The sequence below is a fragment of the Armigeres subalbatus genome, chromosome 3 (assembly GCF_024139115.2).
Source record: "Armigeres subalbatus isolate Guangzhou_Male chromosome 3, GZ_Asu_2, whole genome shotgun sequence".
Lineage (NCBI taxonomy): Eukaryota > Metazoa > Arthropoda > Insecta > Diptera > Culicidae > Armigeres > Armigeres subalbatus.
This window is the reverse complement of record NC_085141.1, coordinates 11,603,087-11,616,484: the sequence shown is the minus strand read 5'-3', so window position 1 is coordinate 11,616,484 and position 13,398 is coordinate 11,603,087. Positions and strand designations below refer to the sequence as shown.

Here is a 13,398-nt window from a genome sequence, read left to right as displayed (position 1 = left end):
CAAACTTTCTTTGCGAAGTCAAGTATCCACCGCGACGAGCTTTCACGATCTTCATTTACGGACGACGCGTTGCGCATTCTTCTCCCGACGGTCCACAGAGTTTTCATTGAGGTCTCGCGCGATAAACCTTCAACAAAAGTGCGCCAATATCCGCGTTTCTTCACTTTGACCAGTTTCTTGAACTGGATCTCGAGCGCGATGTACCGTTTGTAAAGAACGATCGAACCGTGTTTCCGAAATTCTTTGAACGCGGCGGATTTCTTGCGATAAAGTTGTGTACACTCGACATCCCACCACGGACTGGGTGGTTTCCTACGAACCGAAGCTCCTGGCACTGGCCGGCTTTGTGCCTGAAGAGCACTGTCAAGGATCAACTGGGATAGAAACTCGTACTCTTCTCGCGGTGGAAGTGCTTCTATCGACATTACGCCATCAATGATGGCCTCCGCATATGTGCCTTAATCGATGTGCTTCGTGAGGTCATATGAGAGGTCAATGGAAATAGATTGATTACGTCCATTGGAAATCGAGACTTCGATCGGCAAATGATCACTACCATGGGGATTTTGGACCACCTTCCAAGTACAGTCCAACAATAATGAGCTCGAACAAATGGAAAGATCTAGACGGCTATCCCTTGCTGGAGGAGCCACTCGTGTAACTTCTCCTGTATTCAAAATTGACGTATTAAAGTCGTCGCAGAGGTCGTATATCATTGTTGAACGGTTGTCGTCGTACAGTTCCCCCCAGCCTGTTCCGTGGGAGTTAAAATCTTCCAAGAGCAACCGTGGCTCGGGCATAACCGAGCAGATGTGCGAGAGATCTCTACGAGATATCGCGGTGTTTGGAGGAAGATATAACGAGGCAATACTGAGGTCTTTTCCTCGAATAGTCACCTGACATGCGACAGCTTCGGTGCCAGACATCGGCGCAAGATCGACTCTATAGAAGGAGTGCTGTTTTTTGATCCCTAAAAGCACCCCTCCATATCGATTTGCCCGATCGCGGCGGATTATGTTGAAATCAGGAAATTGAAGGTTCATATCTGGTGTTGGCCATGTTTCACATAAAGCAAAAGCATCGCATTGTAATTTGTTAACTAAAAATTTAAAAATATCTAATTTTGGAAGAATACTTTGACAGTCCATTGTAGAATCGAAATCGTGTTACCCTTATTGACTAAGTTAGCCATCGAAGGATACAAATGACTCGAGGAGGGGCATTTTTGAAGCCAGCTGCTTCAGGAGAGGAGTCAGAATAGGCAGAACAGTTTTGACCATGTTCTTCACGGGGTCGGAAGCATCAAAGAAGTTGAGGATGATCTCCACGATGCCAGAAAGAGTGAACATTGGAGCGCTCGGGGGCCTTCTGCTCGCTCTCTATGATCTCTTTCTGGCTGAGTAATCGCAAAAATTGGGGCATCTGGGATTTTAGATGTTCCCGGAAGCGGTGGAAACTCTCGATCATCCCGATGTGAAACCACAAAAGTTGAACGTTTTTGAGTATTTCCACCCGCTTTGAATTTGACCATGTTGGATTGGGGCTCACTTTGAGGCTGTTTTCTAGGCTTTTTCGAGGGTCGCTGGCTCTGTTTTATTCTCTTCCTCGTTGAGCCATTGAAAACAAAGGGAACCCAATTTACAACCTCGGAGTCGGAGCTACCTTGATCGTCCAAAGGAAGAGACGAGTAGATGGTGTCAGAAACGACTGGAGAAGCGGCCTTCCTCAACATTTCGGCGTAACTTCGCCGAGAACGCTGCTGAAGAGACCGTTCCTGGTGGATTCGCTGCTGTATGTACGTTGGGCAAGCTTCAAGAGCAGGGCTTTTCGGGAGGGCTTTCGTTACAATAGACACATTTCGGTGCTGTCTTGCACGCCCCCTCCACATGCTTCTCTCCGCATGATGCACAGCAAGGTTTATTGCAGCAGTACTGAGCGGTGTGGCCCAGCTGCTTGCAATTAACACAGTTCATCACCTTCGGTACATACAGCCGAAGAGGTAGACGAAGTTTGCCAATCACTACGTAGTCGGGCAGTGCGGACCCAGAAAAGGTGACGCAGAATGAGTCGGACGGGGAATAAATCCGCTTCTCTCCCTCCTGCGACACCGAATACATTTGTTTGCAATCCAGTATCGCAACAGGAGGCAAAGAAACGTTCTTGAAACGACCGGAACCTTGTTTCAAATCGTCGCATGTCATACTTCCCTCCGTCACCACCCCCGCGATCTCACACACTGCTGACGGTAAATACACCTTATATTCGAGAGTGAAAAGCTCGCAGGTGGCAATCTCGTTGGCCTGTTTGCGATCACTGACCGTGACGCGAAGCTTACTGGACCCAACCATGTCAATGGTCGTGACAGACGAAAATCGCTTTTCCAGATCTTTGCTGATCTGGCTGATATTCAAACGTTTGCCTTTGGGTCGAAAGAAAACAACATACGGCCCACTATAGTCGTGAGGGTAGACCTTGGGACGAGGGCTCGTAGAGGAAATTTTAGCGTTGCTGGTATCCATTTCGTTTTGGTTTGGAACACCCGAATGCAACGAAACATCTGACATGGAACACGAAGTACCCCCGCCAACTTCACCTTCGCGCATTGCGGACACGAAATGCGCCGCTGCAGCGAGGCACAATCTATTTTAAAACTCAACAATTATCACAAGGACAGAAAAAAACACACACAAATTAATGAGAGGGGAAGACGAGTAAAAGAAAAAGGAAAAAACTATTCCAATAAGATGGAGAAGAGAGGGGAACAACGAGAGGGAGCTCAAGTAAATACTTGCGTTCACACTGCTGTGTCGCGCAGCACACACTGGCTGGATAGACAATCGCCGGGGCGGTGGTGCGGTCGAAGCGAACCACGCTGTTGTTGGTGTTCTTGCCGCAGACAACACTGCAACTGGGTAGATGGACGGTGGCAGGACGGCAGCGTCTGTGTTGGTGGAGACGCACGATGGATGATGACTGTCGGCGTGGGGCGATGATGCCTGCGCCAGCGATGGACGCCGAAGAAACTGCAAAACTTTGCGTTGTCTTGCAAAAGCAACGAAATGGCTACTTAACTGCTTCAGCTACGCACCACTTCCACTCAAGCACTTCGCTTCAAAACACTTTCGGAAAAAAACCTCTACCTGTACTTCAGGAAAAAAAACCAAAAGAGAAGCAGACCGTACGCGGACTTACAATTGTCTCGCTCGGATGCTCGACGTGGAATGATCTTCTTCTTCTATATAATAAAAATGAAATGGTTTGCATTCGTATCCGCATAACTCAAAAACGGCTGGATGGATTTTCTTCATTCCTTCAGCAGGAACGTTCATTATATTTAGTTTCCAACGGGTTCATATGATATCCCTATGTGAAAATCATAGACAGGGTTAAGTAAATCATGAAAAACTAAAATTAACATTCGTGTGGAAATTTCGCTTAAGCAGTTCACAGCACAGACATTTTCCGCCTACTATGTAGGACAACGTCTGCCGGGTTGACTAGTACTTTATATATTCGACGAAGAATTCATTGTTTGCTATTGAAAATTGGCCCCGATCGGACGTTGCGTTCCGGAATTATTGAAAAAATCGGGTCCCCCTTGAGAAGAAAAAATCTGAATCGAAAAATCATAAGGGTTGTGTACAAGACACGGCCGCCCGACGTAGACTACGTAAAATAGTTTGGTGGATTGAGGCATGTAGTGCCATCATGCATAAATATTATAAAATAACTCTATTGATTTCTCATAACACTGGTTTCGATAAATATACAAAATATGAAATTTGTTGAATGCAATTGAAAATTTACATTTTCAAAATTACTGATATATTTTAGAGATTAAGCCAAATTTGTTGAAGTTTGTATAATACGAGTAGTTCAGTTTTGTTTGTTCAATTGAAACCCCTAACAAAAATTTCAATTTCATTGTTGTTCGTCGAATCGAAAAGTCTAGACGAGTCTAGAATGAGCTTAACTGAATTTGGATATTTCAGATACAAAATTTAATTTGTCAGGTTAAATTGTACTCTTTACTTTATTTCCATTAGAATTTCAGTAATCAATGATAATTACCGTCAAATCGCTGAAGACGCACCTTGGTGACCACCCGTCAATGCGGACTAGTAATTTCACTACCGACGGCATATTTTCGATTGAACTGTCGCCATCGCCAAGCGATTTGTTCATCGCCAAGCGATTGCCACACAAGATACATCCTCATCTAATGGCGGGTTTAGAACAGCTTATCATTATAACTGAGGAAGCGCTAATAGAATACTAAGTTGAAAAGCAGGCCAAGTTCTAGTTGGAATGTAGATGAAGTAGAAAAATGCTCAGTTCCAATCCCTAATAGCAAAAGTAAAAATGTTGATGCCAACCTTGGAGTTTTCTGACTAACCGAAATTGTCCCTAACTAACCGAAGTCCGCCGGGGTCAACTCGCGGTCGCACCTTGGAAAAATCCTCTCAACTTTCTTTCCAATATAATAATGGTCCTGAACAGAACCGTTTTATTTTTAATGACTCCAATCACTATCAGCAACCACCGCACACCGCTCCGCAATCGTTGACAGCCGCCAAAGCCAACGCTATCGATGCGGCAGCCGTTGCCGCTGGGATCGCTAACCAACGCCCGACGATGCTGGCTACCGATGGAGCGTCGTGTCCGTTCTCCGTGAATGCTCGAATGAAAATGGCGCACCCCGAAATACGGGTCTTTTTATGCATAAAGAAAATGATGCGATTCCGCCCCAACAGTGAATCAAAATGTGCACCGGTAACGCTTACTAATGGGGCGGGGCTAATGGTTTTACTTTATTTGATAGAGGAGGCTGTCTGGCATGCACGCTATTTCAGATCACACAGACAGTCCAGACCCATAGACATGGCAAAGGAGGGGCCTAGCGCCATCGGAATGTGTTGCGGAAGGTGCACTGGATGTTAGCATCTCCAAGCCTGGAATCCGTCGGCGTGGAGGAATCAAGCGTGTCTACGGGATTATCTACGAGGAAACCCGCGGTGTGCTGAAAGTGTTCCTGGAAAATGTTATCAAGGACGCTGTTACCTACACGGAGCACTCCAAGCGCAAAACAATCACCGCCATGGATGTCGTCTACGCACTGAAGCGCCAGGGTCACACGCTGTACGGCTTCGGAGGTTGAGCGCGTTCGTCCACATCACCCAACAATAATCAAACGGCCCTTTTTAGGGGAGGGGAGCGAAAAAGTCAAAATTTGAACACTGAACACTCAACAGTAAATAAAGAACACGTTTTGTTTTTGCTCCGTAAACGTTCCGGGTTTTATTGTCGTGTCCGTTGTCCCGACCATAATAACACTTTAGAAAAAGCCCTAACTACTTCGAGAGCAGCCGCTGATTCAAAGGTCCTGTATTTATATACGAGGACGAGAGTCAACGACCCGTAGAAGACTCCCGGACGAAAGAAGGTACAACTGAAGAGTTGCGGAACTTCCACGTTAACGTGCAGATTTCGGTTGAGCCGATAATACACTTCCGACGATTCTCCAAGTGGAAGAGACTGGTCAGAGCTGTAGCATATCTACAAAGGTTCTACAACAATTGCCAACGCAAAAGACTCGGCTCTGCGATCAACGTGGATATCTTGTCAAGCAGGGAACTGAACGAAGCTGAACATTCTATCTGGAGGTTGGTACAGGCAGAAGCGTTTTCCGATGAGATGCGTATTCTGCGAAGAAATCAATCCGTTCATGAAAGCCAGCATTCAGTTGTTCAGAAGAGTAGTCGTATATACAAGCTGTCACCGGCGAAGGAGACGTGATACGAAAAAATGGACGAATTGCAGCTTCCGTACGGCACGAAGTTTCCCGTTCTAACATCTAAAGAGCACAATGTACACACCTTCTGGTAAATTGGTATCACGGGAAATATGGTCACGCAAACGGAGAAACACTGGTCAACAAGATCCGAAAAAACTACAATGTCTGAGATATAAGAGTTGTTGTACGGAAAGCTACGAAAAGTTGCAGTTGGTGCTCGGTGTATTGAGCTCTACCTCAGGTTCCCAAAATAGGTCCCCTACTGTTGTCCCGAATTACGCCCTGCGTGAGAGCTTTCACATTCGTAGGACTGGACTATTTCAGGTCTCTGACAACTGACAACTAGGGCAGTACATTTGAAAGTAGCGGCATTGTTATCAACGGAGTTCTGTAAACAAGCTATTCGAAGGTTTATCGCACGGCGGGGAGTTCCCCAAGAGATTAATGCGGACCAGGGGACTAATTTCCAGGGAAGTAGTGATGAACTGGCCGAATAAATACGGTGTGTCAACCTATCTCTTGGTTCCACCATCACCAACCAAAAAATTCAGTGGAAGTTCAACCCTTCGTACGCCCCTCACATTGCATTGGTGGCGTGGGAAGAGGCTTGTACGCTCCGTCAAGACAGGACTCACCTGTCTACTGACCGATAGACATCCCGATGATGAAGCTTTGTCAACTTACGTCAACTGACCCCGACCCCTGGACAGTGAAAAGAACGAAGCCCTTACGCCCAACCATTTTTACTCCTGAGCTCCGGCGGGGTAGTGCAACCAGCTACGATACCTACGAAACAAGCACCAGCCCTTCGTTACAATTGAAATGCTATCCAGACAGCTTCTGGAAGCGTTGGATTAAGAAGTATCTCCCAGTAATGCCAGCTCAATCCAAATAGTTTGGAGATGTGTAAAATGATCGAATCGGCGATCTAGTGATAATAGCTATAGCGGCAAGGAACGAAACAGCTGGACGCGAGGAAGGATATTCCGTATTTATCCAGAAAAAGCTATAGGTGAGAAATGGTTAACCACGTAGAGATGGGCGTTCACATCTGGAACCGTTAAAATGATCCCGATCTTCGAAGTGAGTGAATGATTCGCAGTTCACTTTTCCAAAGATCCGATTCCGAAATCAGCATATTATCCTCCTCCTTAGCCGTGCGGTAAGACGCGCGGCTACAAAGCAAGACCATGCTGAGGGTGGCTGGGTTCGATTCCCGGTGCCGGTCTAGGTAATTTTCGGATTGGAAATTGTCTCGACTTCCCTGGGCATAAAAGTATCATCGTTGTTAGCCTCATGATATACGAATGCAAAAATGGTAACCTGGCTTAGAAACCTCGCAGTTAATAACTGTGGAAGTGCTTAATGAACACTAAGCTGCGAGGCGGCTCTATCCCAGTGTGGGGATGTAATGCCAATAAGAAGAAGAAGAAGAAGATCTAATCATTTGTAAGGAAATGATAAAACTAAAAATTTGTTGTAGATTCTCTATGCATGTCATAAGTGTATGTGAGGGTCAAAAGTGTAGTCCTGAATGACAACCGTTTTACTATTTTGCATTCTTCTTACGTTTTGATTCAAAGATCCGATCTGTATTAAAGATCCGGATCATTAGACTGAATGAGTGACCCACATCTGATCCGTTCAACAATGTGATCCGTTTTGCCCATCACTAAGTCCACAACCCTCTTGAATCTTATCCACGGATTTTGTTCTCAGGTATTTTCAGAAACGAGAGATTTACAGGATTTCGACACAGAAATGGGAAATCCGGCCCAAATTATAACACATAAGGACCTGAATCCGCCAAAAAACTTCCGATGTTTGATGCTAAGCACGTATTCGTTGAACTGACTGGGTGGAAATCAGGTACAGTTCAGCAAATATTCAGATTGAAATATCCTCGTGTTAGCCTCATGACATACGAATGCAAAAATGTTACTTTTGCTAAGAACCCTTGCGGTTAATAAACTGTAAAAATGATAAATAAATTCTTAGCAGCGGCAATGTTCCAAGAAAGAAGAATAAATAAATAAGGATTCTTATTATTGCCAACAACAGTAACAAAACTGAAATAGTTAAGACTTGCGCGTCATGATCACCCATAAACGGCTCACTATGTGTCTGCAGAAAACGATGACGACCAAAGAAAACATAACCGACGACGCAGTGACACAAGAAAATACGAAACGCGTGTAACAACTCGACTTTTTGTCCGACTCGCTGTTAAAGGTAGGGACCTACCTACCAATAGAAGAGAATGGTCCTAAATGCACCCCTAACCCTTTTCGATGTTTTATAAACCGAATACTGAATAATTTTAATGTGCAGACACGAAATTTCCAAGCCTAGATACGCAGATAGAAAAAATGCACATCAATGAAACGGCATTATTGGCGTAAATGTCATTCGCGTTTTCAAGGGCACCCCACTCAAAACGGAAGCAACGCACAACTGTCAATTGTTTCGCAGCAAAGTTGTAAAAATAAAAATGACATTTGTGCGTTGCTTCCGTACTGAGTCGGGTACTCTTGAAAACGTGAGTGCAATTAGTTTCGAATTCCGGGAGGCTTGTCCTTAAACATAGGCGACATTTGACGTAAATCGTCGATATCGCGTTCAAATTTTACGCAAACTTGTTAGGGAGAGAACCATTTAAGCGTAACTTTTAGCATCTCAAAATTAACGTGTTTTTTTATTTTGTGTACATGTCATAATACATGTCTACTCGAAGTAATCAGCTTTTCTGACTTTCCAAAGCATTTAAAATTATTTTCAAAATATGACCCCGTAACGCTGGGTAGAGACACCTTTGTGCGGTGTGTTACGGTGTAAGATCTAACATGGTCACATTGTCAGCTACAGGCAAATCCTGACCTAAAGAATACCTTCCCCAATATCCAACTTCGTGGTACTTATGAGGGTGTCGCTGATTCGGGGGCCTCTCATTAAGTAAGTACTACACCAGCACTTCCTTCTCCCCCCAAGTTACGCTGAAGGTGGTCCTAGACCAGCGGTTCTCAACATTTTTCTTAAGAGGTACCCCTTCAAACTTTTGCATTAATTGAGATACCCCCTCTTGAAAGTAGGCTTCAAGACTCTTGAAAGAATAATTCCGAGCCCTTTCAAGGGAGGCTTCCGAGCCTCTTGAAAGGAGGCTTCCGAGCCTCTTGAAAGGAGGCTTCCGAGCCTCTTGAAAGGAGGCTTCCGAGCCTCTTGAAAGGAGGCTTCCGAGCCTCTTGAAAGGAGGCTTCCGAGCCTCTTGAAAGGAGGCTTCCGAGCCTCTTGAAAGGAGGCTTCCAGGCCTCTTGAAAGGAGGCTTCCGAGCCTCTTGAAAGGAGGCTTCCGAGCCTCTTGAAAGGAGGCTTGAGCCTCTTGAAAGGAGGCTTCTGAGCCTCTTGAAAGGAGGCTTCGAGCCTCTTGAAAGGAGGCTTCTGAGCCTCTTGAAAGGAGGCTCTGAGCCTCTTGAAAGGAGGCTTCCTGAGCCTCTTGAAAGGAGGCTTCCGAGCCTCTTGAAAGGAGGCTTCTGAGCCTCTTGAAAGGAGGCTTCTGAGCCTCTTGAAAGGAGGCTTCCTGAGCCTCTTGAAAGGAGGCTTCTGAGCCTCTTGAAAGGAGGCTGAGCCTCTTGAAAGGAGGCTTCTGAGCCTCTTGAAAGGAGGCTGAGCCTCTTGAAAGGAGGCTTCTGAGCCTCTTGAAAGGAGGCTTCTGAGCCTCTTGAAAGGAGGCTTCCGAGCCTCTTGAAAGGAGGCTTCTGAGCCTCTTGAAAGGAGGCTTCTGAGGCCTCTTGAAAGGAGGCTTCCTGAGCCTCTTGAAAGGAGGCTGAGGCCTCTTGAAAGGAGGCTTCCAGCCTCTTGAAAGGAGGCCTGAGCCTCTTGAAAGGAGGCTTCCGAGCCTCTTGAAAGGAGGCTTTCGAGGCCTCTTGAAAGGAGGCTTCTGAGCCTCTTGAAAGGAGGCTCTGAGCCTCTTGAAAGGAGGCTTCCAGGCCTCTTGAAAGGAGGCCTGAGCCTCTTGAAAGGAGGCTTCTGAGCCTCTTGAAAGGAGGCTCTGAGCCACTTGAAAGGAGGCTTGAGCCTCTTGAAAGGAGGCTTCTGAGCCTCTTGAAAGGAGGCTTCCGAGCCTCTTGAAAGGAGGCCTGAGCCTCTTGAAAGGAGGCCTGAGCCCCTTGAAAGGAGGCTTCCGAGCCTCTTGAAAGGAGGCTTCCGAGCCTCTTGAAAGGAGGCTTCCGAGTCTCTTGAAAGGAGGCTTCCTAGCCTCTTGAAATGAGGCTTCCGAGCCTCTTGAAATGAGGCTTCCAAGCCTCTTGAAATGAGGCTTCGAAGCCTCTTGAAATGAGGCTTCCGAGCCTCTTGAAACGAGGCTTCCGAGCCTCTTGAAAGGAGGCTTCCGAGCCTCTTGAAAGGAGGCTTACGAGCCTCTTGAAAGGAGGCTTCCAAGCCTCTTGAAAGGAGGCTTCCGAGCCTCTTGAAAGGAGGCTTCCGAGCCTCTTGAAAGGAGGCTTCCGAGCCTCTTGAAAGGAGGCTTCCGAGCCTCTTGAAAGGAGGCTTCCCGGCCTCTTGAAAGGAGGCTTCTGAGCCTCTTGAAAGGAGGCTTCTGAGCCTCTTGAAAGGAGGCTTCCGAGCCTCTTGAAAGGAGGCTTCTGAGCCTCTTGAAAGGAGGCTTCTGAGCCTCTTGAAAGGAGGCTTCTGAGCCTCTTGAAAGGAGGCTTCTGAGCCTCTTGAAAGGAGGCTTCCTGAGCCTCTTGAAAGGAGGCTTCTGAGCCTCTTGAAAGGAGGCCTGAGCCTCTTGAAAGGAGGCTTCCAGGCCTCTTGAAAGGAGGCTTCTGAGCCTCTTGAAAGGAGGCTTCTGAGCCTCTTGAAAGGAGGCTTCTGAGCCTCTTGAAAGGAGGCTTCTGAGCCTCTTGAAAGGAGGCTTCTGAGCCTCTTGAAAGGAGGCTTCCGAGCCTCTTGAAAGGAGGCTTCCGAGCCTCTTGAAAGGAGGCTTCCGAGCCTCTTGAAAGGAGGCTTCCGAGCCTCTTGAAAGGAGGCTTCCGAGCCTCTTGAAAGGCGGCTTCCGAGCCTCTTGAAAGGAGGCTTCCGAGCCTCTTGAATAGAGGCTTCCGAGCCTCTTGAAACGAGGCTTCCGAGCCTCTTGAAACGAAGCTTCCGAGCCTCTTGAAACGAAGCTTCCGAGCCTCTTGAAACGAGGCTTCCGAGCCTCTTGAAACGAGGCTTCCGAGCTTTTTGAAAGAAAGCTTCTGAACATCTTTAAAGGAGACATTCGTGCTGCTCCGAAGACGGCTTCCGTTAAGTGTAGAAAGATGCTTCTAAACCTCTTGCAACGAAGCAACTGAACTTGTCTGAAAAAAGCCTACATGCCTCTCAAATGGAGGCTTCCAAACCTTTAAATTCTAGATTTTAGTTTAAAAGCATAGAAACATATTATTCAACATTTTGTTTAGATCAGATAGATTATATTAAAGATTTTTTAAATTTTCTCGTTCAACATTTATCCATTTGATCTATTGTTCCGCAGCCCTTCCTATTCTGTTCTAGTTGAGGAGACAAAGTTTTGAAATAAAAAAAATCACAATTATCAAAATTTTATCAATAAGCTCCTATTAGAATTGTAATACGTCCGCCATTATGCGTTTTTGTCCGAGGTACAGTTTTGTTTGAGCGAAGGTACCCCCAGGGGTACATGTACCCCAGGTTGAGAACCGCTATCCTAGACTGCAATCGAAGACCATACCCATCTTTATTGCTGGTAGTAATCTGAATGGAGATTCCAAAAGAAAAACATGAGTATCATTAGTGTCCAATCTACCAAGTTCACCATTACTATGCTATGCTTTACTTGTAGGCATTTAAAATTTGTTTAAAATCTTCTTCTCCTTCAATGGCTTTACATGCCTGCTTTTAAACTTACACACTTAATTTTTTTTACCGGGATCTCAGCAAAATGTTGAACTTTTACCGAGAATCGCACAGCCGTGCCCCAGCAAACATGTTTTTTGCCGAGATTTCTGTCAAAATTGCTGATAATCAGCAAATAATTTGCCGAAAATCAGCTAACAAACGCTATTTTTGCCAGAATATCAGTTATTTATTTTGCTGGCGCACGGCTGTGCGGATTTTTGCCGAGCTGCTGAAATAAAAACTGAGTGTGTAGTATTCTATTAGCATTTCCTCAGTTAGTAATCGAAAGCTTGATTGCATGAGTATGTACATATCTTGTGTGGCAAGTACAATGTGCACACTTTGTCCAGGTAGTCGAGAATGTTCCCAACCCGAAAAATTCTAGACCGGACCGCGAATCGAACTCGCCTTCTTCGGATTGGCAATTCTACGCCTTTGCTCGCAAGGCTACTGGAACTGGAGCTTAAAATATGGGCCAAAATTAAACGGGAACGCATGGTTGTTTATAAACTTTATTTGGTTGATCGAAAATCATACAAGTGAGTTGAAATTATTGAATTGCCATTATTGAATTTCGCCGAAAATCAATTATATGTAATACAAACGATTATATGAGTGAGTTCATTAATTGAACCAGTGGTGCGTTTTGCATCATTCTCCCCTACCTACAAATAATCTAAAACAGTTGGTCTCGAGCGGACTTTACCCTCGCTCGCGCACGGCCTTGTTGCGATTTTGCTTGCAGCTATAAAAGAGCGAAGCGTCATCAATGAAAACTTGCAGCAAAGCACTATTATTGACTGCAGTTAGCGCAACAGCAACGAGGCAGAAAGTGAAAGTGTGTTGGTAAATTATGACTTTGATAACAAAAGCAGGCTTGGGGTAAATGAATCGGATTTAGGTGACTAATAAACAAAGCAAAGCATGCCGGTCATTGTGTTATCTATCTGCAAATGGTGATAACAACAGAATTGATAACTTATTTTTACTATCGAAAATAAATGCGGGTTAATCCGTACGTACGTAGGCCGTGTTGGAATTTTACCTAAAACCATCGCGCCATCAAATCGGTGCAACCTGTCGAACGAATGAATATGACGTAGAGCACTAAATAGTTTTGGAGGAAACTCCGAAGACAACGTCAAGGTCCAACGAACTGGTCAATCAAGAAATCACACATTGGCTTCGGGCAGGTCGCTACTTGGTATGCGACGCGTTTGGCTCCCCCAAAGCGACTCGGTTGAATGGACAGCGCGTTGAAGTGCACTGTGCGATATTACAAAATCGGAATGTCACGCACGTACTACGCAAAGCGAACTACAGAGTTGCATTCTTCCTTATTGATACGTTCGTGATTTTGATATGGTCATAAGCTTAATTTTGAGAATCGGTTTCAGCACCAATTGGAATGAAGCAAACGATTCTTTATTCGGTTCTAACTATCGTCACAAATATGTAGTCTAGTTAACATGACCTTGCTTAACCTATTATAACACTAAGCTTACATAATAATCACGCTGAATCGTTTTTATGCATATATAGCTATTTTATAACGAATGTGTTTTGGTTTAGATTTATAGATGCTCTTGAAATTCATATCAACTTTGAATTTCAAATGTTTTAAGGGCAATTATATTACACCAATTTTTAACAGACGATGAAAAATTCAAACGGTAACATCCCTGTCATTTGCCTTTACTAACCTCCAGT

The 13,398-nt window shown here is 45.2% G+C and overlaps 1 protein-coding gene across 2 annotated transcripts in view; it reads right to left on the bottom strand.

Moving 5' to 3' along the window:
• LOC134227203 (long-chain fatty acid transport protein 4-like) overlaps positions 1-13,398 on the bottom strand; it is an 88,251-nt gene that overhangs the window by 8,414 nt on the left and 66,439 nt on the right. The gene's annotated exons all lie outside the window — the stretch shown is intronic.